Consider the following 27,468-nt stretch of genomic DNA (forward strand, 5'->3'; position numbering starts at 1 on the left):
TGGTAGGAAAAGCTGAGAGCTACAGGAAAGCTGAGAGCTCACGTATTTCCTTGGTGGGTCTCTTTGGCTGTTTCTGCCCTAGACAGCAAGCAACTGGGATGATCAACCCGATGCTGGAACCTTGGAGTTTCTTGACCTGAAGACCAGTATCGAGTCTCATAAAAAACCTGATCAATCACAAGAAGCTCATCTAACTGGAGAACAGTATTTTCTAGATGGAAAGAAAATCCATCAGGCCACAAGGTACCTGAATTTGAAAACAGAGATACCTTCCTAATGTCTTTTCAAGAGAACCCGATTTACAGTCTTGAAAGATGTACTCAAGAAAGTTCCATCTCCATGGAACTTTCAGGACTGGTCTATATTGTGTTTTCCAGTGCCTTTTATAGTAGAAATTTTAGTATTTACCAGAGCCAAGTGGAGACTATCACCTTTCTACTACAGTAGTCAAGATGGGCATACTGGATTTGTCTACATTACAGTTATAGTTTGTATTCAGGATTTGGAAGTGAATTTCTCAGTCATACTTGCTGCACTTCCCTTCACGAAACAGAATTGCACATGAAATTTCTTTAATTTAGGATTAAACTAAACCAAAATATGTTGTCTGGGAATGCATCTAAGGCACCTGAGCCCCAAATGGTGATCCATGAAATCAGTTTACAGGTACATCGTTATAAAACCCTCCACCTTTGTACCGTGTGGGTGTCAGGTATTCAGCCAGGCTGCTCATTATTTTATTGCTATGCTAGCAATTTGGAACTGAATTCTTGTATTTCCCATGAAAACACACCCGTAAAGTGGTTGCCACCTCCTGCTGTTTTTCAGTTGAACATATAAAATCCCTGTCAGAAAAGACCACAGAGGACATGATGGTGTGAGGACTGTAAATAGTCTTGTGAACTTTGTGAAAAAGCTGCAAGAGGGATTAGAGAAGCATGTGACTAGTGGGGAAAAAGAGACAAAAAAAGGAAAAAGGGTTTGTAGGGAAATCAGATGGATACTGAAGGAATGAAGAAAAGTTTTGATGCATGAGGGAGCCTGAAAGTAGGGAGAACAGTAGCAAGAGCTACAGGAAAGACCAAAAGACAGGTAGGGGAGCAAGTCCTCTCTTGGCAGCCAGAGAAGAAGATACATTTTAAGGTAATTTCTGTTCTTTGTGAACAGACAAAGAGTTATTTTTACTTCCAAATGCACTGTCCTGTTCTGTGAGCGGACAGCACAGCCTTTCCATTTCAAAAGACAGGAAGAGTATAGCCTATCTTTCTTAGCCGGGCTCATTAGTTTTGGATTCCTGTTTCATAGACAGAAGAGAATGAGCAACATACACACAGAGACACGCACACAAACACCAGACTAACTCACCACAAGTTCTGGTTGCTTCGACCCTGCTCCTAGTCTTTTCTCTGCTCACACTGAGAATCACATTAAAATCAGGTTGCAAGGTCTTGCAGTGTAGAAGCCGTGTCATAGCTATTAGTTTTCTTGCCTTGAAACTCCTCAGCGCATTTTTTGCAGGTTGAAAAGTAACAAATAATTTTCACCTATACCGGTGAAGTCTGGGAGCAGGCAACAACTGTGATAGAGAAGAGTAGATGCTGGAGACACATCCTCCACTTGTGGTGACCAATACGTGAGATCTTTCACCATCTGTAGCAATCCATTTCAGTCTTAAGTCCTTCTTAAACCTCCAAGTATATGATGCCACCAGCGAAGGGCACCTCCAAATAAAATACATTAGTAGATATTTCCCATTCCTCCCTTGACACCCTGAACAAACTCATCAAAGCCATGATGATCATTCGCATCTTTACCAGTAGCAATATTAGAATGATGAACATTGTGAAGTTACTGATAAATCTGTTGAGGCTGCTGGAAACGCCATGCGTAGAACTGGCCAGTGCTCCTGAATCTTCAAGCCTTTCCATATGTTTTTTCAGGGCAAGATGTGGAGATACTGACGGGACTGTCAGACCCCAGTATCCATATGCAGCATCCATTCACAGCTGAAGGCTGCTTCCCTCCCAATGCTCCTAATGGAAAAAGGAATCAGGAGCAAAGCCCTCCCTCTTTCTTCTCCTCCTCCCTTTTGCAGTTAGGGCTGGAAGAACACGCAGCAGAGACATGCTGTATCCCATTAAGGGTTGTAGCAGTAAACAGACTCTTGAGCAACACCAGGGATTGTCATGTTCTCAAGTGCAGTAGCTAACAAACAGCCGAGAAGTTTCTGGATGAGCAGTTCACAGAGGCTGCAAGAGAGATTACCAGTTTCGTCAGGCTTCCCACCGTTTGTTGCCAGAGATCGCTGCTCCAAAGGTCTCACTACACTGCAGATGCTGCTTATTGAGAGCAGCTTCTAAGCACTGAAATGCAGAGAGATGACAATTCAGAGACTAGGAGAGCACAAGGCATATATCAGGAGACCAGGGAATTTGCTGGTTGTGTATCTGCATCCTCAGTCTCTCACAAAAGTACAGAACTGCCCATTTTTTACTGTCATCCTTAGCTGGTCTTTGGGAAGTATCTCTGTGGATTGACTGTCCTTTCCTCTTTCTTGGGTTCTTGGAGAGGAATGTCCAAGAACAGCTATTTCTCCTGCTGAGGGAGTAGATGCACAACTAACTCTAAAGGAACAGCAGTTCTAAAGGAACTTGCAGTTCTGCAAGCATTTCTCAGTCCAGCTTTTGCAGTGAAAGTAATTTCTTCTGGTGTCTGCAGATCTTGCTTTTCCTGCCTGTTGGAGAAGAGAGGATCACCCCCACACCTTGCTCTTCCTGGAACTCATACAGCAGTCAGAAGCTGTGGAAGGAAATGAAATTCATTTAGCAGGCTTGGGAGAAAGGAGAATGTAGAAGCTTGAGACAATATTGGTGCTTCACCGGTTTCTTCTGGAGTGCCATTTTAGCTTCTTGAGGACTAGGTAGTGTCCATCATGAAAACAAATAAGGCAGGGATGTTCAGTGCATATGCAAAGAGTGACTACCTGCTGGCTTTCCTGCTGTTAATAAGGCATAGCTGAGCTAATTTAACAAGGCTGTTAGACCAGACCATCAGCAGATTATGAGTCTGGGAAGTCCAGAGCCATGGTATAAACTTGAATGCTGCAACTGAAAGCTGAATTTGATTGTTGTATTCTGCCACCCGTTTGACATTTATTTTAACAGTAGTCAAACCCACTTGAGTTTATGCGAGTCCATTTCCTCCTGGAACTGCCTTCCATAATTATTCTCCAAATACTTAAATTCTTCACCTTTGTTCAAAATTACATGTATTTGTCGGAGGGAGTTTTTTTTAATCACAGAAATGTGTCTTTATTTTAAGATTTTTTTTCTCTTAATCCTTGCATAATAAAAACTTGCACTGGCACCTCACCCCACCTGGCTAGCTTGATTCTTTCATAGATTTGCAGTTCCTTTCTTCTTTTCCTTATTTCATCACAGAAGTTGAAATGGGCCTGAAATCCCTAGTAGCTTGAATTAATTTGGGAAGAACTAGTGTCAAAAAAATCCACGCAGAAATGATGCTAAAGAAATGTTCAGGAAAGTAATTTCTTCCTCTAAATATTTCATTATGACAGATTCCCAGGACATGTTACTGCTCAATCCCTACAGTACTAGACTAATCAGTACCTTCAGGAAAAATTAAACTCAACTAACTTTACCTGCCTGCAATGTAGATGTCTGCACCTGAGCTTTTAATCTCCCATGGAGAGCTACTGGTGTTCCCACAGAGAGCTCAGAGTTTAGGATAAATCTGACCAAAGATATGGTGAAACGTATCATATCCTGAGCTCCACTGACCATACGGATCAGCTCTGCATATCTATAAAGGAACTGTGGCTTTCTCAGGTGGAGGTGGCTGCACTGTAGATTAACACATCTAGTCATATGTATTTTACATAGTTGTACACCCAGTCCTGCCAGCAAGGAGGTATAGTGAGGGAATAGAGCACACTGAGGGTGGGTGGCATCAGTAAAATGTAACATGCAGGCTCCAATGTATCCCTTCTGAGTACGGGGAAACAGGTATTTCAGCAGCTCATAACTAAAATTGATGGGGATGAATTTTAATAGGTGTAGCAAAAGGCACATCCCTGGCACAAGGAGGATGTCATGTCTGCTATGGAACATCTGGATGCACAGCTTCCCGACAGATCTCAGGACCTGGGCAAAACAAGCAGTTTTTCCATTTCCTTGTTACATCTTACAGCCAAATAATCTTTGCTGATATTAAGGCATAGGATTTTTTTTGGAAAAAATTAATTTAAAAAAACCAAAACACTAACCAACCAACCAAAAAGTACCAGAAAGAAGTACCTCAGAAATAGGCAGACAGACTATTTCAGCCAAAGCAGTTATGTTATTCCATGATTGTATGAAAGTCTGGCAAAACTTTTGAAAAAAGGGGTCATGTAGAAGTGAAATGTTAGATAGTTTTATGGGCTGCACTGTCAGCTCTGACTATGCTTGTTCCCAAATAAAGACCCAACAAAGATTTAAAGCCTAACATAAAAACTACTTTAATTTGCTCCTTCATTTTAAGAGTAGGTTTTTCCATAGACAAGAGGTTAATAATAAGATACTGGAAAGGGTACAGAAGGTGATTGCATAGCTTAGATTAAAGCAAGATTCACTGGTACACAATCATTTGCTCCTGTAATTGCATTCAAGTATATCTGTATTTGATTGCCCAGGTTTTCTTTCGCAGCGCCTTTAAAATGTTGTTCCACTACCTGTGGTGAAGGTACCTATGGAATGAATGGGACTTGATGTTTTAAACCACCATGTACTGAGCAAATCACTAACAAGGGAGATTTAATACTGTTTCATTATGTGTTTAATGGGATAAAGATCATCAGAGGTTATCATAGTTAAGGGCCTTTCTTAGCCTGAAATAACGTAGTTTAAAAAATAAATAAATAACTTCTACTGTGGTAAAGCCAGCTTCTTTAAAGTCTGTGGGAGTCTTTACTTACAATTGAAGCCACCTAGGGAACTGCTGTCTATAGTTTTACTCAGCCCTGAAAAAACTTTTCATTTCAGGTTGGATAGGCAGGTGCTGTTCTCCAGCCCTGGGCACCTGGACCACTGCTGACTGCTGTAGCATTTGCTTTCTCAGTGCCTGCTTAAACTTCCTCCAGACCTTAACTGTTCCCTGATATTTCTTCATTCAAGACTCCCTGAGTTCTTGCTCCTGGTCTGATCGGAGGATGTGCCCGTATACATTACGTACACACCAGCTGGTGTCAGTAGGACCGATCTTGTATATAAGGCCTTTGACACGTGTGTAGGGGAGGCATGAGTGGGACGTATACAAAAGGTATCCAGAGATGTGGATGAAGAGCATAGCAAAGTTCCCCTGCTGGAGAGAAAGAAGAGGTCACCTCCATTTCTTTGAATCCATGCTTCATTAACCATGAATCTCATCACCTCCATGTCTTCAGTGTAGCCCCCATTCACCACCTCACTGACCTTGATTTTGAAAATGCTAGTAAGCTCTCCTGTGCCCCAAGAGGAGCAGCCCTATCTAGTGTCCTCTACACATCTATTTGCTACAGGCCTTGCCGGTATCAAAATAAGCAGGACTGCAGGGATCCTGATCCTTTGTGCTACTCTGCACGGCATTCAGTTGCACAGAATCATCCACAGATTCATCCCTCTTCATTGCGCAGAACTCATGAAAGCAGATGTGTCCGATTTACTTGGTTTTCCTCCAGAAGTGCATGCCTTTACACATCTTCTTTGTGCATGTCTTCTTTGATTGGCACCAGTCAGGAGGTGGGTGTCAGAAACAGTCAAGGGCCTTGAGTCAGCCTGCGTTACTAACTGAGCCTGGGAAGTTGTTACCTGTCTCGTAATGTTGTACCCAGTGATATTTTCCACAGTAATTAGTGAATATAAATTTTTCTTTTAAAAGGCTCATATTTTCAGAACTGACAGACCCAAAGCTTGGTATCTATTTATCAGCATTCAGTCTGTACCTGAGAGCAAGGGGACAGAGGTGTAGAAGGACACAGAGAGCTGGCAGATACATGACATCATGTTGACCACTATTAGGTTGAATTGAGCCACCAGTTCAGTGTACTATGGTGGAATGCCAAGAGGATCTGCAGCATGCAACCAAATGGCTTATTTTCAATTTTGAGCGGGGCAGGGGAAAAGTAATTATGGAGCTCCACAAGATCTGGGTGAGTTCTTGCCATTTTGTAAAGCTCTGTGATCTGGAAGGCTATGGAGGGAGCAGAGGGTTGAATGGATGGGCAACAGCAAGCAAAATGCAGCCTGAATAGGTAAAAGGTAACTGATGGAGGTGAACCTCCACTTCAGAAAGTTTAGCCCAAAATATGTCTTTGACTGTGTGAAAGAACTTCACAGAGCCAGAAGTATTTTTCCCCTTTAACATTTTTCTTTTAGTTAACATTATGCTGCTACTGTATTATTATCACAATTACGTTTTCCTCTTTCCCTCTCTCTCCTTCTCTCTCTTGCACACACGTACACAAAATCGATAGAAAGAAATATTGAAAACGTCCTATTTTGCCTCTTATTACAAAAAGACTTTTGCAGCAGCCAGAGGTTGTGGGGTTTACGATTAAGTGGCATTGCTAACTGTACCTAGACAGATAGGAACATGAAACACAACAAAAGGCTGAAAATTATAACTAAATTTAGGACTGTCTGAGCCTTGGTTTTTCAATTCTGAACCCCTTTTTGAGTCTCTCATGGCCAGTGAAACAAGTTAATAGGGCTAGAAAATGAAAAGCCCTTTTTCTGTTTTGTCTTTTAATAATTTAAGGGCACCTCCAGCAACCAAAACAAATATATTTATCATTGCACACAAAGCCTTTAGGCGTGAACTCTAAAGAGGCACATTAGTGTCAGTGCATCTGGTACACTGTCACTTTCCAGTTTAGCTTAACTCTTGCTTCTCCTTTGTTCCAGACACTTGTATCTGAAGAAATGCTGTCTGCTGCTGCTTCCCCACCCCCACCCCCCACCCCCGAGGAAATAAAGAAGTATATAAAATATACACTGGTGCAGACATCTTGGTAAAATTCAATAGTCTGGCTATGCAAAGGATCAGGTTCAACAATTATAATGGATGCACTTAACCTAAGACCTATAAGATAACAGTACTCTTTCACTCCTCAGAAGTCTGTTTGAGTGTGGGCAGGCTGGATTCATTCACAACAAAGAAAAACTGAAACAGGTGCACAACACAACATCCCCTTGAAGGAATTTTCTCAGATTAAGTGAAAGTAATCCGTGAAGGATTACAGCAGCAGCCATGTTGTAGACAACAGGACTGCAAGCTTCAAGCTGAAAGGAGTGAAAAGATACAGCAACACATAAGTATCCTTGTGTTCGATATCTCTTCAGAAGTCGTACTACATGCTGGAATTGCACCATGGGGATCAGCTTGGGACAATGTTTCTTCTACATCATTACATCCAGCAGCCCACTCTGGTTCATGAAGCAAGTCAAGTGAGCAGTAAACAGGAAAAATTACCACTCTGCATGTTAGTAAACAGTCTTGGAAAGGTGGATCGCTGAGTATCTGTAAACCCATTTTTACAGATGGGAAAATAAAGGCAGACCATCTGGGACAAGGTCATGTGGTAAGTCATCGCTCAAGGCAGACTGAGATGTCAGCGCTTTTGGCTCCCAGAGCCATGCTTTGACCAGTGAACCAAGCCCTCTCTTTCAGCAAGAAGTAAAATGTTAATGTCTGAAGAACGGGGTGAGTTTGTCTTGGCACATCAGCAACACAGCAGGTTAATCAGGGTAAAATCAGAGCGAGTTGCACTCCCAGAAGCCAAGAGAGGCTGAACTACAACTGCAGTCTTATGACAATCTGTAAGGGTCAGACTTGCTTGAAGCATCAGGGAGACCTCTGTTAGCTTGCCCAAGAGCGGGTATCTCATGGGGGACCAGTGTATCAGCATCCCCAGGGAATCACTCTCCCAAACACAGACTGATCTGCAGGGCAAAAAAATCACACCAAGCACATGCTTGTTTTTGTCCAATAGACATTTGTGAGCAAACTCAGCACAGTGCAGTCCTAGAGCCAGAACGTGCCTAGGAGGTCTGGTTTTCCTGTCTTTAGCCCTAGTTTCGGTAGTCAGTTCCCTTGGCTTCAGTGGCATCAGCCATTATTTACCTTACTGTGAAAGAAGCAGCAACACAGAGGAGGGTTTCAGTTTCCCATAGGAGCTCTTTCTTGGACGCTGTCTCGTAGCCAGGCAGAATTATCAATCTTTTCTCCTGAAAGCTCTCTTCTCAGGGCTGGAAATCCTGAGATGCTGAAGGTCAGGAGATTTAAGGTACATTGGCAGAACTCTGTATCTCCAGCTTGCATTATTCTGGGGGCTGGCCAATGCTATCACTATCTTGCCAAAAAGGAATAGCTATTATGGCATTGATTTTCTGCCACAAAAAAAACAGAAAGTGACTTCTAGTTAAATGCCACAGTAGAAAGTGCTCCAGCCTTTTACTGCAAAAAAAAGGGCTGTGCCTTGGTCTGTGATGGCTGAGACTGGCCCTAAAACCTTTTCAACACTAGTTCTGCACCCAGGAGTTAGAACAAACCAGTAGAAACAACTAGTATGGAAAGAACAGATTTTAGAAGTTGTGATGGATTGATCCCAAATACCAGGGACTCCCAGTGGCAGCAAAAATTGTTAGAAAGCTAATAAATTGTGTTGGAATGCTAACATTCAACAGTGGGTTCAGGTCTGTACACTACATCCATCATAGATGGATAGGGTTGCACCCCAGCAGTGATCTTCTTCAGTGTGTCTCCCTGTTGAAAAGAATTTTATCTGCATATTAACAAAAATCAGTCCAGTCCAGACTGCCCTAAACACTTCACCTTTGAACAATCAATCAAAACCCATAGCGAGAATAAACATCAGTCACTTAAGTAATTCCTAAGCTTTGTTGATTCTCCAGATCACTTGGCTTCAGAGAATATATTTTCTTACTGGATTTCTAGCACTCCCACTCTGGTTTGGGTAAGAATGTATATAATCTAAGCTTTTGGGTTTGGCATGGTTTTTTTTTTACCCCCCAGGGCTTGGCCAGAGCACAGGGAATGGAAAAGTAAGAAAGAGATGGAGAGAGAGACAGACTTGTCAGTACAACAGAGGAGATAGCTAACCTGTTCTGAACTTTAAATAATCATCTGCTTTAATTCAGTTTGAGCCATTGAGGATGTGAAGGATCATGTTTTATTCTTATTTCCACAGATTCAAAGAAATCAGAGATAGCTTAAGCTTACATTCTTTAAGCTGAAAATGAACCTGAATTCATTGTATCCAAAAGCAGCCTAATCCATTAAAAAAAGAAGAGATAATTAATTTCAAAATTCACAGTGAGTTCTGCTGTTTGCAGTTTGTGAATAACGTTGGACATGTGCCACAGAACAGAGAAAACATGAACACAAACAGCACTTTAATTCCCATTTAGAAGTTTAGAAGGGTGCTTCTGGGTGGCAGTGGAGGGGAGCTGAGCCTCTGTGGCCCAGCCAGTCCATGCCAGCAGCTGTCAAGGTACCATCTGCTGTGATTTTATTTTTAGTTCTAGTAGTATTATGCACATTTTCGCTCAAAGACTGAAACTAGTTAAATATTTGTTGCCAGTCCTGCTGCTGCTGCAGAGGGTTTCCAGCGTCACTGACTGCGGCCAGCTGGGGACCAGCGACCAGGTCTCCATGCATTAAATCCTGCCTACATGGACCAAGGTGCAGATGCCGAGTCCCTCCTAACAGAGCAATTAAAACATGCTGCCAAATGTCAGCATTGTCCCAGCCTTCACCAGCACATACACTTCTAAATCCAAGGATGCACTCTGGATTCTAATGATTTATAGAGATAATACAAGTAGAAGACCTGGCAAAGTTTTCCAAGAGCGAATGCTGGCTAATGCAGCATCTCCGTAGGGTGACAAATGAAGTAACCCTCTTTTAATTGCTGTTGTATTTAAGCTGATCTACTCAGACACCCAAGACAAGCTGTGTTATCTCAACTTCTTTTCCCTTCCAAATGAAATGCAGTTTTGATTCCACTTGCTGCAATGCTCGGTGTTCTCACACAGATACGGTTCTCGCAGTCTCCCTGGTGGTACTGGCAGCGTTTGCACGGGAGGATGAGTTCAGGTGCAGGCTAACCCTTGTGAATGACTATCTGCAACTAAAGACACACCTTCAAACCCCTCCATGCATCTGATCTCAAATGTATTTATGCTTTGTAGAGAGCTTCTTAGAAGATGGGAGGAGTTGGTACCCCCAACCCCAGCATCCCTGCACACTTGGGCTCTCAGTCCCATGAGTGTCCCGGTCTTGGTGGGTGAGATGCAGAGCCAGTAACTCCTGCAAGACAGAAATGAAGTGAGGCCAAGATCACAACCCAGCTCTGTGCAGCAGTCTCACACCTCCTTCATCCACAGATGTATTTCTCAGCCCCAGCTACAGAAGTTGACTCCTGAGCTCAGCCCGTACGTATGACTCATGCCCTTAACTCTAGAGGTTTTTAATTCAATCCCAGGTGTCCTAACCATTGCCCATCATTACCAATATATGTGAAACAGCTATATTAATCTAGTTACAACACATGAAGGCGGAACAGTCATTGCTCAGTAATGAATTACAGTCATGGAGATTTGAACATGGGGATTGGAAAGAAAATTAAAGTCAGGTTTCCTGTATGGCTCATTCTCCAGCCCAGCGTAGACTTAGACAGGAGAGAGATTTCTTTTTGTGCATTAATAGCAGGGGCACATCAAGCGCCTCTTCCCATCCACCATACCCTGGCTTGGATGGTGGTGACCACACGATGCCATTCAGGATTGGTGTTGGAATCTCCCCAGCTGCTGCTTGGCAGTGCCTATGGCACCAGTGTGCTTTTGTCACACAAATAAAGCATGGGCTACTGACTTCAGAAGTATTTCGATGCGAACCTAAGGATTTTGGTGAACTAAAGGCTCATTACAAAATCTGAGAAGGAAGTTGGCATCCTAAATTAAACATCATGGGTCCAACCTGGCCATTACAGAGAGCCCTGGTCCAGGAGGAATAAGGACATATTCGAGCAGCTAGTTGCCTTTATGAAAACAAAACAATTTACTGCTTTTTCTAGACCTCTGGAATAATGAGCAACACAATAATCTTATTAAAAAGGACTTTAAGGGCATGACCAGCTGCCTTCAGTGTCAAGCATGACAGCCCTTGGAAGTGCTTAGTCACACTTTAACTCCCGTTATTATTTTCAAGCCTGTTGTTTAAGTCAGACAGAAATGTGGCTTTTCATCACCCAGTGCTATATGCCGGCATGTTTGACCATACCCACCCCACAACAGCAGAAGGGCAAGAATTGCATCTTCCTTCTTTAATGCAGGAGACACAGACTGACAAAATTGGCTCAAGGTTTAACATTGCCTTCCAAACATCTATTCCCAGGGCCAGTTTTTGCACTGATGTCCCTTTGATCTGTTAGGTGGAGAACTATCCTGAAAAAAATTGCCTTTACTAACTATCACAGGACTCTGGAGCTGTAGGGACCAATAAAGCAGAGAGTTTTCTGGGGGATAAACACAGGGTGAAGGCACAAAAGAAAAAGGAGAGAGAAACTCTTGAACATGCCACTGAAGGGTGACAGTTCCTTTTCTAGATAGTGTCATACAGCCTTAGCCAAGGGCTATTCTTTTGATTTTACAAGGCTGAAGATGTAGGAATGAAGCCAATGGCTGACAGTACTAGAAAGGAGGAATAAGATACTGTATTAACGCACCCAAAATGGAGGGCTAGGTATGAGAAGGGCTTGTATTATATTTGTAAGTAACAGGCAAAACTTCGGTGTCACCATATGTTTAGAGTCTGTACTGGGTAAATCCCTTCTCCTCTGAAGGGTTTTGTTGCTTTAGAAACTAAAGGGGGGTGGGGTGGAAAGACACAGGATGGGGGGGGACGGACAAGAGGGAGCAGAGGCAAGGGGTGGAAAGAGATAGCCTAATTGATATGAAAGTCCAGAAAATCAGAAAAGGGGAAAAGTGGACGGAAAGAACTACTGGAATTTTTGGGGAAAAGAAATATATAAATATATAGCTAGATACAGCAGAGAGTTCTCAAAAATATTTGAAAAACAGCTTTTAAATTAGTGTTTTCACAGCTGCAGGCTACAGAGTTTATTGCTTGCAGTATGAAACCTAATGATGTGATGAAAACAAAAATCTGAAATCTCTTCCACACAGCCCTAGACGGACTGACAGCCCTAGAGATCAATGTCCATTATTAACTTGCTGACTTCCTGCACAGCAAGGCAGAGCATGAACTTCTCTGGTTCTTTTCAGATTTGGCTTAATTGGATCACCTACAGGATGAGAGGATAATTTAGCATGTAGGTCCAGCCACATCTTCATTGCACCCCTGAGCCTAGAACAAAGGCTCTGGTTAGGTTAGGAGGATGTGGGTATCTAAGCAGTGAGATGCCTGAGACTATCTGTCCATGTCTCAAAACCCTCTGATCACACCAGAGAGGGCAACCGATCCAGTCACTATTGATCTGAACTGTCTCCAAGATTGTGGCTTGAAAGTAAAATACCCATGTCAGACTCTTTTTGAAGGAATTCTAAGAAGATGTCAAAGGGAAAGGATCACACCTCTACCTCCATACCATTCTCCTTAGAGATTTAATCTAACCCTGCTGAAAGCAATGGGAGTTTTCCATAATTCCAGTTGGTGCAGTATCTAATTGATGTGGTCAGAGATGGGGTGGGGTCACAGACAACAGGTGATGCATTTCTCCCCCTGGTCATCACTCAGAAACTGTGTCCTTACACAAGCATCTCCACCAAAGTCTCCTACTGGGGTTTCCATCTAGAAAATTAACAAAGGCCTTGTTTTTCTTAACAAATTGGACTTCAAAAGAGTTTAAGCCATCATATGAAATTTCACAGAACTGAGTTCACTAAAGTAACAAGAAGAGCTATGAAGAGTTTAGACCATCATTTAGAGGGAATGAGACTATTCATGTTTAGACACTGGTTTCTCAAAGGAAGGAAAGAAGCAGCTCTGTCACCTCGGCAGTGAGAAAGCCAGGGTCATTTTTATCCCGTAACTGCACCACCACCACCACCACCACGATCCCCACCATGGTTCTGGTCTCTGGCTGCCCAAACAGACCTGCTAGCAGAAGCCTCCAGCCTGAGAGCCTCAGCTTTGCCTGGGTGGCCCCTGTGCATCAGTCAGTCCCTGCAGACCCTCTGGTCCCTTCTTTGGCAGCTACTGGTTTGAACCTATATTGAGCACAGCACCAGAGTAACGAGGCAGGAGTTGTCCATACTGCCGGCAACACTGTTATCTCACACAAATATCAGGAGTGAGGAAATGGCTGCTGGGTTTTTAATGGTCTGGCAGAAGCCTTGTTGATAACAATTTTTTACTTGGGTTTGCTGGAAATTACAGCCATCTCCTCTATTCAACTCTATTTCTCAGCCTCTTGCAATTCTGTGGGAAATAGTTTTGACGCAGCTTCGCTGGCTTTAGTGAAAAAGAATAATGAAAAAAAAGCAAATTTCTCAGTGTTGAACATGCCCTGCTCTCTCTTAAGCAGAATAAATGAGACTCTCTGGTTTCTTATCTCTCACTCTCCTGTGTTAATGTTTAGGATTTGGTACTAAGGAGACTGTCTCTGTGTCTCAGTTACGGCTTTGGATTTATTCACCTGATCCCAGCACACTCCTGGATCCCTGATGGCAACTGACTCACACAGACCTCATCAGCACCCTGTGGCATGGGGTACTCTCAAAGAGACGAGCAGATGAAATCCTGCTTCTATCATGTAGAGCTGAAGTCAGCGCGGTGGCGGCACACCCCGTTCCCCGCAGTGCATTCCCCACATCCCACGTTGGGCCAGGTGATGCTCCAGAAGCCTCTTAATCTCATGCAAGATGCAATATTTGCCTAAAATCCCCCACTGTAGCTGAGCCTGCGCTGGGCTCCTTCCCTGCTGCTAGAGTTTTCTGTGCCAATGTTAGCAGCTTTTTTTCCCAATGTTATTCTGTTCTTTGAAAAAAAACCAACCAAACCACAACCAAAAAATAGAGACCCTGGCTACGTACTGGTGTCTTGTTTGGTGCAAGAGCAGTCTCAGCTGAAGCTCGTATGAAGTCTCTCAGGGGCTGGAGACCCAGCTGGTTTGGATATGAGCTCCTCATTTGACTTAAGCAGACCCATGACACATTACACCAAGTGCCGCTCTGCTTTTGGGTATTTAACTCATTTCTTCTCTAGAAGTTGTTCTGGCCATCTCTTGAGATGAGATTTTTCCTTGCAAGATGTCCCTTACTTTGTGCTTCAGGGAGAACTAATTTCTACCCTCTGTTTTAATGACATCCAAAATGGCTGTAGGCACCTCCCACCACAAACGGAAAGAGCTGGTCTGTCCCGCACACACCTTAAAAGCTTCAGACAGACAGTGAAGAAAGAAAACTGCCTGGTAACGCTGTTACTGCAGGCAGTGCATCAGTGTGGTGGCCAGGATGCTTGGCAAAGGCAGGGAGCTCAGGGAGGGAATGGCCAAGCTCAAACATGACACCTGTGTGGCAGGTTTCAGTGGCATGAAGAGCAGTGCTGCTTTAGACCTGGCAGAGAGAAGCCAAAAGTCCTGCATCACCCATCTCAGCCAACAGTGCAGTGTGTGAGATATCCGTACTCTGTGAGATCTTCTTCCATTCAAGAAGCAGCTATGAACCAGGAGGAGCAGTCTGAGAGTTGAGTGCCTGCAAAACATCCACCTAGAACTGTTAATGCCATCCATAGGGTCCATGGGAATCACTGATAGGAGGTAGTATGAGAAGAGGATGAATTTCTGTATGGCTCCAGTGGAAAATGGAGAAGGAAAAAAATGTATGTTGGTGGGACGGCCAGGAAAGGCAGAAGACTGGGAGCGTGGTATCTTGGGGAAGGCGTGGAGGCAAGGAGTATGGGACACGTAAAGAAATCTACTTGGAGTGAGGCATTGCATTGCAAAGGTCCTTAGCTGATGCTGCGTGTCTACCATAGGTAAAAGCATCCAGAAGGTGGAAAGCAGGAATGGGATCACAGAAGAGGGCAAGGGAGTGGTGAAGAGGAAGGGATTCATCATGGAAAGCACATACGTAGCCATTTGCTCAGCAAGAAAATCTCAGCTAATGTTTAGGAAGCAAAGAGGAACCACTTCCAGGTGAAACAGTCTAGAAAACATTAGAATAACTGTCTCTGAACCAAATAGCTTTCCGAGAGACTGTGAATGACAGGACTCAACAAAAGGTTGATTTTTGTATGAATAAGTTCACCTTGTTGTAAGCTCCCAGGCTAAAACAACAGCTACTTTCAAGGCCTGTCAAATCCTCTCTCCTGTCCTCCAGCTAGCAGGCTCAACACAACATGTTTGAATGTCATCTCAGCCCGTGCAAAGCCAAAAACTGCCAAAGACCCTTTACTGTCTGTGGACCCCTGAACATCAACTGTCCCATTAAGCTTGACACAGTCAGGCTCTCTAATTTTAAAACTAGGTGCCACACAGCAGAGAAAAGTTGGGAACTCTTTGCCTTACCTTCTATGTTTCATCCAAGTTGCTTCTGCAGGCAGGGACAAACACCTCATGGGTGAAGCATCCTACCAGCTTCCAGGCATCATGTCCTGGATTCCAGTTCATTTCTTAACAGGGTTAAACTCAAACCATTATTAGGCAAACTGAATCCAACACACACATGTTGCCAGACAAATTGAATTTGCTTTCACTCAGTTAATTAGGATAAGCTTCCATTCTCACATAAACTGTTTTGCATTCATATGCAGGCGCGGTCTCCTCTTCTGCTTCCTGCAATTGCCAGCATTAGGCCAGCAGATTTTTAGGCATACACCTCCTGCCTTTTCTGTGGCTGATTCAAACCTACCTCCTGGTTCTCACAAGACTTTTTCTAGACTATGATACCTAACATCTGCCACAGAGGTTGTCATTGTCACATCTCGGCCCTTAAAAAAAAAAAAGCAAACAAAACAAAACAAAACCAAAACAAACCCAAAAACCACTCCCCCCCCCAAAAAAAAAACCAACCCCAACAACAAAAACCACCAAACCAAACCAAACCAAACCAAACCAAACAAAACACCCCCCCCCAAAAAAAAAAACACAGAACGTTATGGAAGAAGAAAACATCTTTCTTTTTTCACCTTGTCCCAAACAAACAAATTGCTTCATACCTCTTGTAGGCTAGCACAGATTAGCTCAGGAAATAAGAAACAAGCAGTGGGCTACAAAACATCCATCCCAGGGCTTGCTGGTGCTGTGATCACTAGCTAATCAAAAAAGAAAGATTGTTCTGTATTCTTGTACCCCCATCTCAGTAGCAGGGATAGCCACACATACCTGTCTTTCAATGTCCTTCGTTACATGCTAATGCAAAGGTCCACGTAAATATTATTATTTTATTATTCTTACCCAAAGATTCCTGTTTGCTGGATCCCAAGGGAGGCCCAAAGAGTGGTTGTTGAAAGAGGGGAGCTCAGCTCAGACTGACCACCTTTCTTTTTCAAATTTTAAACACCGTATCAGATTTTCACATTTTTCTTTCCCTTCTCTCCTACATTTTCTGTAGACCTGAAGTGCCATGTTGTTTCTTTCAGCTGCCCAAAGGTCTGCAGGATAAGGCCCTATTTCCTCATCTACCCTCATCAACTGAGCCCACTTTTAAGATAGATGCAAACACACAGGAGCCTAAAGCGCTGCAAAAGCTGAATCTTAATCAGAGATATTTGGTTATACCAAGGACCCAAGAACATCCTTACCTAGCGGCAACCTTTGTCTTTCAACTCCTCTTCCTTGTGTTTTCCTTTGAATCTGTTAAGTCCATGTGGCTTCTTAATCGAATCACCAAAAATGTGTTGAACAAAATAATCAGCTTGTGATTACATTTTAAGGGATAAATAGCACATGACCAGCATTAATCACTCAGTACACCCCGGGTGGGTGGCTGATTCCCAAGGACTTTCAATAAAATCCAGAAAGTGCTATATTTTTCCTTGATCGCAGTAGCCTTCAACTGAATCAAATGGAATTTTTTTCTTACGCCTAATTTGTTAACACTGCAGATCTCAGAATAGAATTGACAATGCTACTAATAACAACATTTTAAAGTTATTATCCTCACCAAAGTCCTATAAGATTTTATTAGTTAATGCAATTCCCCCAGACTCTAATGATAAAAGAGCACTTTTCAAATCATCTTACAGGCGTATCATTGCCATTACTGTACTTATTGGTTTCCTTAAATACCAAAATGTATCAAGGAGGAGAAAGAGATTGTTTTGGCAGTTAGATTTCCTACAAAATATTGTGCTAACCATGCTCTAGCATACCTCTAAGATTGATGGATTTAAATCTGGGGAGACAAAAGCAGGAAAGGTCAGGGGATGGGTTATTGCAAACTAGTTGGTGATCAATCCTGGCTGAAGACATGACTTTTTTGTTCACATACCACAGAAAAACCCAGCCCCCATTGCATTTTGTTGTGTTATGCTCACCGCTTGTCCCATTATGCAATGTAGTTTTAAGAAGGGCACCCTACAGATTGTGACTGCTTTACTAATATTCTCATCAAGCTGAAGCATTCAGTTGTTGCAGTGCAGTGGGTGTAGGGGGGATATAATCTTCAAAAATAGATCCTCAAGTCTTTTCTTAGATTGCAAAAAAAATTCTTAAAAAAAAAAAAAAGAAAAAAAGAAAAAGAAAAAGAAAGAAAGCCAAGCTACCACACACTCCCCCGTTCGTCTGAAAGTGATTTGTTGGCAAGAATAGAAGTTTGGTTTCCAAGGTACAGTGAAAGAGCATGGAGACGGCCTGAGGTATGGGATAAATATGCCATATTTCTCAGTTACAGAAGGTGCTGTAGCTAAGGGGAGATGCAGAGGGTGTACCAAGATGAAGCTGCTTGCCAAAAACGCCCGAGAGCATTTGTATGTAGTGCCTTGTGTTTGGAAGTGGAGTACAGGTATGACTCATCCTGCCGAGACATGCGTGCCAGCCGCTCTGCAGCATATGGCTGAGACACTGCAAGGCTAAGAAATCCTTTACAGCTTGCTCTACAAAATCCATGTGCCAGCTCCCCTTGCCTGGGGACAGGCTTCCTCCAGCTTTCACGGAAGGACCCGGTGGCACTTGCATTGCTCGTGATCCTTCAATGGACCTGAAGCCTGCAGGAGTTTCTGGTAGTGCTGGCACTTTTGCTGCAAAAATCAGTATTTAGAGGCCTGCGGTCCTGCAAGGCCCTTTCACAGCCTGCTGTCTCTCATTGCCTGCAGAAATGCAGCCAAAGCTGCCAAAGTCGGGTGTAGGTGAAAGAAACTCAGAGCCTTGGGGTAGCTGTGTCCTACAAAGCTCCTTGCAAGAGAAGGTGGATTTCATTCCACTTTGCAGAGACCAAACTTGATGGCTCTGAGGCTCCTGCTGAGCCCAGAGCAAAACACTAGAGGTTACAAGAGAAGGGTTTTGATGAGCAGCCATTCCCTGTGCCAAGATGCTTCCTAGGGGTCACAGCCCATGGTGGGATGGGTTTCACCAAGACAGGAGCCTTCTTAGAGCTGTTTTCCACTGAGGTGCCGGTTCTCCTGCTCAACCTGCTGACCAGAGGCTCTCAGATGACAAACCACTCTTTAGGGGCTGGGGTCAGGCCTGCCTGCTGTCACCGTTGCAGCTTGGTCTTCACCATTTCTCCATGCAGGGTCCTCTGTTTTGCTCCTGTAAGCCCAGCAGGCCCTAATGCTTGACTGCAAAGGGCATGCTGTACCTCCACAGGGTGGGTGGAGCTGAACTAGACTAATGAGCCAGAAAGGTGAGGTAAGAAAACAGCACAAGGTTTGGAGAGGAGACAGCAGTGTCCTTCAGGGTACCTTGTCTGCAGAAGCCCTGGGAGGGCTCCAGCACATGAAGTAAAGTCCAGATTAACTGTGTGATCGTTATTTCATACATCATGGAGCGACTAATTTTGTGACCCAGCTTTCCTTGCCCAGTCCTTTCTCCAGACACTGTTTTTAGCATAAAACAATTGCTTTGTCTATCAATCAATCAGCCTCATTGATGTTGAACCCTTACCTTCACTGGGCTATTACCTGCTAACTGATACATGATGATGCGTATTGGTCACTCCGTTATATCTCAACTTTTCACCTTCAGGAAGAAGAGATCTCAGTTCTTGAGATCCCTTGAGCAGAGAAGACCCTCACCCCACACTTCCCATGCCACAGCCCATGTGAGCTTCTGCTCCAGCTAGTGATGATATGAAGGCCAACAAAGGGCAAGTAGATGCCCAGTATACACCACAAAGAAAACATCCAGAAGACGCTCATATATCCTTACCCTGTGATAACCACAGGTATGTTTACATTCTTATTTACCCCATAAAAAATCCCAGCCCTGGACACTTTTCTTTTTTCAAGTGGTCCCAACTGGAAGCTTCTGTGATGGGGTGGAGAAAGACACCAGCTTTCTGTGTGTCCGCTCCAAGTGTGTTGTTACAGTCTGTGGGAATGATGGGGGAAGGATGAATAGGATGAAAGAAAACAAGACCCAGACATACCCCTATCTCAATAGCCTATGGGGTACCCAAAGCTTCTTTCAGGTTGTTTTGAATCGCACCTTGTAGGTCAATGAAAACAAGCAAAAAAAAAAACCCCACCAAACCCAGAGGTAAAACGCCAAACAGACTTTCTGTGCTTCCACCTAAAACCATAGCCCTGAAGTCCCCCAGCTCAGTGATGCCCTAGCCAGAGAGAGCCTAACCCAGATACTTTCCCGTTGGACTGGGACATCCATCCCACAAGTCCAGAGCATCTGCTGCCCCAGCATGCAAATCCTGGTCCTGCCAGAGACTCAGCACTGGCACAGGGAGGCACAGAAGCTCCTTGCAGGGCCAGTTCTGGGAGCAAGGTCAGAGTAGCCTTCACACAACACCTTGGGGAAGGCAGTTATAACCTATTTCTGGGTGCAGGCCATTATCCTTGTTACACCCTGGGCTTCGTCTCCCTCCAGCCCTACAAATCAGCTTTATCTTGCACCGGAGTCAGTTTTCAGAGAAAAGCTGGTGGAAGCCCATCACCTGTGGCTTTGGGCTTAGGCTACTAGCTTAAGACAAGCTCCCTACATTCCACAAAGGCCCACATCTCTCCATGTACTATGCAAGTGCTACTTGCTTCCCCTTCCCCACCTCTCGCTCTGGCTTATTTCAAATGATTTTAATATATTCCTCTCATTTGCCCCCCTCCTGTTAGTGTTACTGTAAGCCTTGCCACCTGAGGCTCACCCACGCTCAGGGCAGAAAAGGTATGGGCAGTTGTGATGGATGCCCCGCTCTGAGTGAGCGAGCAGCACTTTGGGTCAGGCATCACCGACAAGTACACCTGGCTGAAATCAGCCCTGCTGAGCAAGCCCTGAGGACTGTGCTAGGCTGCACCTTCTCAGGAGCTAAAGGAGTCCTGGGAATATCTTATCAGGAGCTAGCAGTACCAGACCAAGCTGGGACTAGACAAAACTAAAACTGCTGCAGCTGCACATCTGCACAAGCACCAAAGGTGGGGAGGTGACGACGAGACATACGCTGTGAAAACCTGCAGCTCCCCTGAGCCCACTGAGCATTCCTGCATGGCAGCGATCTCCCCCGTGAGCAGGGATGCTTCTCAAGGTTATGCCGTGAGGCTGAGAGACCCCTTACCCCGTGTCTGATATCTAGAATGAGGTAAACAGCCTAACGTTAGGTCTAAAAGTATATTGTAAGCTAGTGACACTTAGATCTATCCAGCTATAGCTTAATTATTAGAAGCGTAGTAAGTGTTTGAGTGTTTGACCAGTTTAAATAACTAAATCATTTCCTAAGCACCATCTAAATTATAATTTAAATCATTGTTAAATCATTGTCCGATCATTGTCAAACATTGTTAAATCACTGTTTAGCTAACATACAATTATTGCTTAATCACCGTTTGATTGCCATTTGATTTTCATTCAGTCACCAATTAGTCACCATTTGATCATCGTTTGATTGTTAATAAAACCCTTTTAGTTAACCCCATAATGATGACTTCTCTTAATAATTCACCTGTGACAGGAGCCTTAAGTGCAAGGCGAAGGGTCACATTAAGCAAGGCAGCTATGGCACGTTTAGCCCTAAGCCTCACATCTGTCCCCAGAGGTCACCACGCTGTTACACCACACTCCCTCCACGGAAGCCGAGTTGGAAATGTACATGATTCACAGATAGCATTTAACTGTTGGGTTATTTTCCTTTAATAAACCTTTCCTGAACCGGAGTATTTTTCCTTTCTGTGTCCCCACCCCTCATCCTGCTTCCACATATAAAGGCATTTCCCATCGCAGCCACAGGAATGCTCAATCACTGCACCAGAATTTCCTACAGCCTTCCCAGCGTTTGTCCTCTGAAATGCTGGAATGCGTATGAAAGCTTTCATACAGCTGAATTACTCACAGAAAAACTAGGAGCGGAGATCATTAAACTGTTGAAAAGTCAAGCAACGCACAGCTGGGTCAGCTCTTCTCCCTCTTCCCTGCCAACATTTAGCATCACTTCTGCAGGGTCAGGGGTGGGAGCAGAGGGGGAGCAGGGTGGGCAGTGCTGGGTTGAAGCAATGGGCTGTCTCCCTCCACTCAGCAAGCGCAAGTTTCATAACCCACAGGCTTTCGTTTGAAATCCCTAATTTCCGTGGCATGTTTATTGATTTGGGCAGCTAATGTATTGGGTAGGTTGAATAATTTATTAACTTTCAGGAGAGTCACATTGCATCCTGGTTATATAATTTAGGGTTTTGTCACAGAACTATACCTAGTTTGGGTATAAACCCATCTATTTTCTTTTTCCTTTTTTTCCTCCTAACAGGTATGATCACGGGTTACTCCTGGATGGAGGAATGTTATTGCTGCAAACCTGGACTGTGCTGGCTGTCTCACCTGGAGCATGGGGCGAAGCTGCAGCTCTGGTGACATGGTCGGTGCTGTCATTTGTGTTTCTCTCACTGGAAAGGTCCCACCCCAGCCCCATTTGTAGGTGGCAGGTGGTGGTCCCTGCTGTAAGCTGATAAGGGGACGAGGGATGACGCTGGGTGTTCTGGTGGCACTGCAGGACTGGCAGTGCCCACCTGGCCCATCAAAGGGGCTGTGGGACCTGGTGAGGGGTCAGTGCAGACAGTTCAGACTGTGCTGTACAGCTCCTGGGGGAAGCAGCAGCACTGCACTTCGGCAGGATTTATTTATTTATTTCTGTGATTTGACTTTTTCTTGCCCATAAAAGATCACTGCAAACGACGAGCTTTTAAATTAAAGGGAGTTAATGAAAGTGTACCTGGGATAACTATTACCAGAACCCTCGTACATTCAACAGTCGCATTAAGATGATTTCTTATTGTCTCTATATCCATTCCAGAGGCATGTTCTCGCTGTTACAGCCCTCCTGTGCACCATCACAGGTGCAGGTTTGCTGCCCAGCATGGCAGATAAAAAAAAGGCCAACTGTATTGCTACAGCCCTGACTTGGTTTTTCTTTTTTTGTTCCAAGACAGATGAGCTGGGGCTTACCAGGAACCCAGCTCAACATTTCCCTCGGATAAAGTATGTTCATGTATCCACATCCCCTGGGCATTCTTAATGCAAATGGAGATTTCACCTAGAATGAGAGATCTTTCTTTTGTTATAAGAATAGCAATGCAGTTTTTGGCTGAGAGTGTGCCGCCTTGTACAAAATGGTATCAAACAAGACAAAAATGGAATATTGTGTTGGTGTAGCCAAGGCTGATGCAGCCACTTCGGTCCCTGGAGTTGATCAGGCAGGGTTTACTAGCAAGGCAGGCCGTCCAAAATATATTTGGTGCATTGTCAGTCACAGGTAGCCCATGAAATCTGTATCTTCATACAGCAGCTGCTTCATTCCGATTGAAGCAAGCATTCACCCCTGAGCTCTTCTCTCTGATACAGCTGGGGGATTTTGCCACTGTTTGGGGTCTGGTTTATTTACCTCACCCAGTTACCAGCCACAAGGTGGGTCACAAGCCAGAGGCCAGGTTTGCGTCTCCCAGCTTCGCTTTGTTGGAGTGAGAAATGAGTGGCCGCTAATTTTTCCTGCTGGAGAGAAGATGCTGAGGCACAGAAAACCCTCTCCACTTCTCACTGCCACTGTCTGCTACGGACCAGGTGGCCTGATCCTGATCCGCCGATTGTTGCCAATTAGCATAACTGCTTGGGTTTGGGTTGTTGGGGGTATTCCTTTACTGAAAGGCTGGTCACACACCGGAACAGGCTTCCTAGAGACATGGTCGATACCCCATGCTTGTCAGTGTTTAAGAGGCATTTGGATAATTACCTTAATAACATGCTGTAACTTTTGGTCAGCTCTGAAGGCAGTTGGACTGGATGATTGTTGTAGGTCCCTTCCAACTGAAATTTCTATTCTGCTCTGTCCCATTCCGTTCTATTCCATTCCATTCCATCTTGGTTTTGTAGGACCTACAAGCTACGCAAGGTTCACAAAGTGAGGGAAGGGCACGTGGCTGGGCAACATGCTCCCTTGCTCGAGTCACTGGGGTTGGTACACACTGCAGCTGTCACTGCAGGGCTGGACCCCCTGTAGCTCCAGGGCCTTTTCTCTTGATGTGAATTTTAGTATCACCAAGATGCAGGCTTGAAAACAGTTGTCTTTGTATGTTCAGGTGGAAGTGAGAAATAGAGCTGCTGAAGTGTTTCCTCCTGGGAAAGACCGTGGAGTAAAATTAAACTTTGGGTCAAACTAAGCAAGGTTGTATCTACACATATGTGCAGCAGCTGCCTTGCACTACTGGGGTCTGCAGCGTGGTCTGAGGAAAGTTGTCCTCCTAGGCAGTCTGAATCTGCCCCCAGACGCCATCCACCTGGAAATACCAGCAATATCTGGGATGTCCCAAACACAGCAGAGAGACCTAGCCCACCACCACTGCTTTCGCTAAGCACCAGGCTGCCATGGAGCTGCGGGGAGCTGCGGGGAGCGAGGGCGGGGGGGGGGGGGGCGGGGCGGGGAGGGGCGGGAAGGGCTGTGGCAATCTGCAGTGCTAGGACCTGATGAGCCCTTTAGTGTTTGGAACAGGACCTGGGAACCACATCACCAACACCGAGCAGGGAGATGTGGCATTTAGCGAAGCTTTACTTCTTGCTGCATGGCAGCACTTCGCATTCAGTATTTTACATGTAGCACTGGGACTGTGTATAAAGACGTTGTCACTAAGCAACAAAACAAGGATTTTGCAGGAGATGTATAGTAAGGTGATACTAAATCTCCTTTCCTCCTCCCTCCTCTCCAATGCACTAAGGTCACTGGAACCAGAGTCTTGCCTGTGTGGTGGCTGGAAGCCATCGAGAGGACTGATAATTAAGGGAGAAGAGGGCAACAGTTATCGTGGGCTAATTCAAACCAGATGTGCCAGGTTTGATGGGAGAGCTCAGCCAGGCAGGGGTCTTATTCTCCTCCCAGTGCCTAATGTTGAAATAAGACAGGCAGCAGATCTGGGCAGGAGGTGGACAAGCCTTGAGCAGGTGGAGGATGCATTTGAAAACAGACAGGAGGACTTCACCCATGGCACAGACCCTGGGTCTCTCTCTGACAGCTCCAAACCCAGAAACGGAGTGTTAGGTCAAATGGAGAAAATGGTATGGTCTAGTTGCAGAAAAGTAACACAAAGAAGAGTAAGGGATTACCAAATAAACAAATCTGATGTCAGAAAAAATCCCTGGAATTAAAATTCCGAAGAGGCAGGGGTCAAAAGAGGTTTGCAGCCAGGCCTTACAGCAGTGGTAAGCAGGGCTGATGCAGGGGCTTTTTCAGTTTTGAATGCATACGTCTGCCTGGTCTGTGATCTGTGCCCATCATCATTGCTTTTTGCATTGCCACCAAAAGAACCAGCCAATGTCCCCAGCGCAATGAGCAGAGACAAGTTAAATCCCAGTAACGGTGATTGCGGCACATTTCCATTAGCGTCCTATATGTGTAAACAGATAGAGCATCACCTCCCAGCTGCCAAAACACTGCTGCCTTATCTACAGTGCAGCAAGGGGTGCGGGGAAAACAGAGAGGGAAAATATGACCACGTTCGTTCGATAACAGCTCAAAATGCCTCTCAGCTGAGGGTCTCATCAGAGCAGGTTTGCACAAAGCCAAGATAAAGCTGCAGCAGGTTTCCCTCTTCCCCTGGACATTTACATCGGTGGTCCCCAGGAGAGCTGTGTTTCCCCATCATGTGGCTCCTTGCTGACAAACCACGTGATGCCCTGCTCGCCCGGAAGGTCACCGTGCACCTGGCCGATGGTGTGCATAGTAGTGAAAAGGAAAAGTACTGGGAATGAGCCGCAGTCCTGGCATTTGTAGGTACAGCAGCGCTGAAAAGCCCACGTACAAACTTGCCCCCCATGGAACTGCACCCTGAATGAGGATGAAAATGGTTTTGCTGTTGCTCACCTCCAAAGAAATGAGGCTCCTGTGCTCGTGCTGATTGTCTGCAGAGGTGTCTCCCTGCGTCCTTTTAAACACGTTAGCTAACTTCATCCACATTTGGCAGGGCAGGGCAGGAGGATTTATCTCATCCGAATGCAGTGATCTGGTAAGTGGATGTCTCCATCTCAACTAATCACCTTGGCCTTTCTTTATAGCCCCTGGCAAAAATCAGGCATCACAGGTTGGAAACATGGCTCTTCTGATGCAGGATGGATGTTTCCTCACAGAGCTCCTTTCTCCCTGTGGATTTCCTAGTGAGCACAGATGGCTGCCCTGTAAATCACAACAGTTCACCATATTTATATCTAGTGGTTTTAAATCGAGGCTTGTGTTAACATCACCAATCCCTTCTGTTGTTTCTCCCAACAAAGTTTGTGTGACCCCAAACCCCAATATGGATTGATCACAAGCTTTAGAGGACATGATTTTATATCAAAACCAACAGCAACATTTGGAGAGCTATACAAAAGGTAGATTTACCCAGTATTTGTATTGACATTACCCCAAAGCATTTGCATGTATTTTGTTTTATTTTTGTGCTAAATTTAAATGCACATTATCCAAGGGCTTTGTTCTGACACCACACGGAAATGGCTAATATTGATATACAACTCAAATACTACAGACCAGGGCCGGGTCCCTGAAATGCCCCCCCTCAAGAGACTTGTAAAGACACAGCCCTGGCCAGGACTCCAGCCAAGTGTGGAAGGACAGGAGCATCTTGTATCTCTTCCACTAATAAAGAGTCTTGTGGGGCTCAGCATCCCAAGGCAGTGAGGGCTGGCATGGGACGGGCAGGCTTTAGAACTTTACAGCTTCCTCCAGGCTTTTGTTTACATTGCAGATGCCACGGTAGGGATGGAGAAACCTCTTACTTGGTCTGCCTTGTGCTGGGGGTCTGCAATGGTGGCATCTTCTCTGCTGGCATCTTCTGTGTAAGCATAACCCACCGCTGGCTGTAGGGTTTATTTTAATGATTCAAATTATCCTGTTCAAGTCTCATTTCATGGCTCTTCTGTCTTGCTCTTTAGTTACTTTACCTTAGCTCTTGTGCTTCCTCTGGGGATCTGCAGACTCCCTGGCTGGCAAGGTGACATTCTCCTGGGGTGACATCCTTCCTCATCCATGGAGCCAATACCCCCAACATACTCAAAACGTATTTGCAGGCAGAGGGGAGTGCGCATCCAAACGCTGCACTTGTTCCATGCACCTTTTTTAATTCTCAGGAGCCTGTGGCGACTCTCAAGCCAGAGGTGAGGGAAAGCAAAATCATTATTAAACTGGCAATACGAGAGGTATTTAATTTTTTTTTTGAATGAAAAAGAAGATGAAAGGCGAAAAGTTCCCTGTTTCACACTTCTTAAGGTCACACTTCATATTAAGGTTCCATTTATAAAGAACACATAAATGCTTAATACATGTTTAAGTGATTGATGAATCATTTATTGTATATTGCTATTGAACTGTTGGTCTCTAGAGCTGTGACTTAACCATCTATAATACCTGCAGCTGCCATATACACAGCCATCGATAATGTTGGAACACAAAGTATTTGTGTGCATAACGTGCTTTACCACATCTAACATTTATGAACGCTTTATAAACAATTTATAAATGAAATCTTAATACACAGCGTAACCTATTTTTAATGTCGTGGCAGTTACATAACCCATTTGGCCTTGATTCGGCTCAGTGAACTTCAGGCACCTTGCGGAGGTGTCTTGGCTTGTAGCCCTGTACAATTTTTCCCTGCATTTCTACCTCCCTTCCTCCCACTGCTTACTTACCCCTGTGCCGCCCTTCGAGCGCTGTATATGTGTCTGTGAGGGACACTGCAACCTCCAGGCTTCAACAGTCTCTGCAATGATTGAGCAGCGCATCACCGAAGGAGAACACTCCCAGGCCTTTTCTTTCC

General features: G+C 44.6%; 1 long non-coding RNA gene across 1 annotated transcript; it reads right to left on the minus strand.

The window, feature by feature from the left end:
- Positions 1–1,247: 1,247 nt before the first annotated feature.
- On the minus strand, positions 1,248–27,468 carry LOC119143967. The gene is made up of 4 exons (XR_005102908.1): positions 27,341–27,468; positions 25,518–25,826; positions 23,397–23,546; positions 1,248–2,799 (listed from the first exon to the last, which is right to left on the minus strand). It is a non-coding gene; the product is annotated as an uncharacterized LOC119143967 (long non-coding RNA).

The sequence above is a fragment of the Falco rusticolus genome, chromosome 3, assembly GCF_015220075.1.
Source record: "Falco rusticolus isolate bFalRus1 chromosome 3, bFalRus1.pri, whole genome shotgun sequence".
NCBI classification, from domain to species: domain Eukaryota; kingdom Metazoa; phylum Chordata; class Aves; order Falconiformes; family Falconidae; genus Falco; species Falco rusticolus.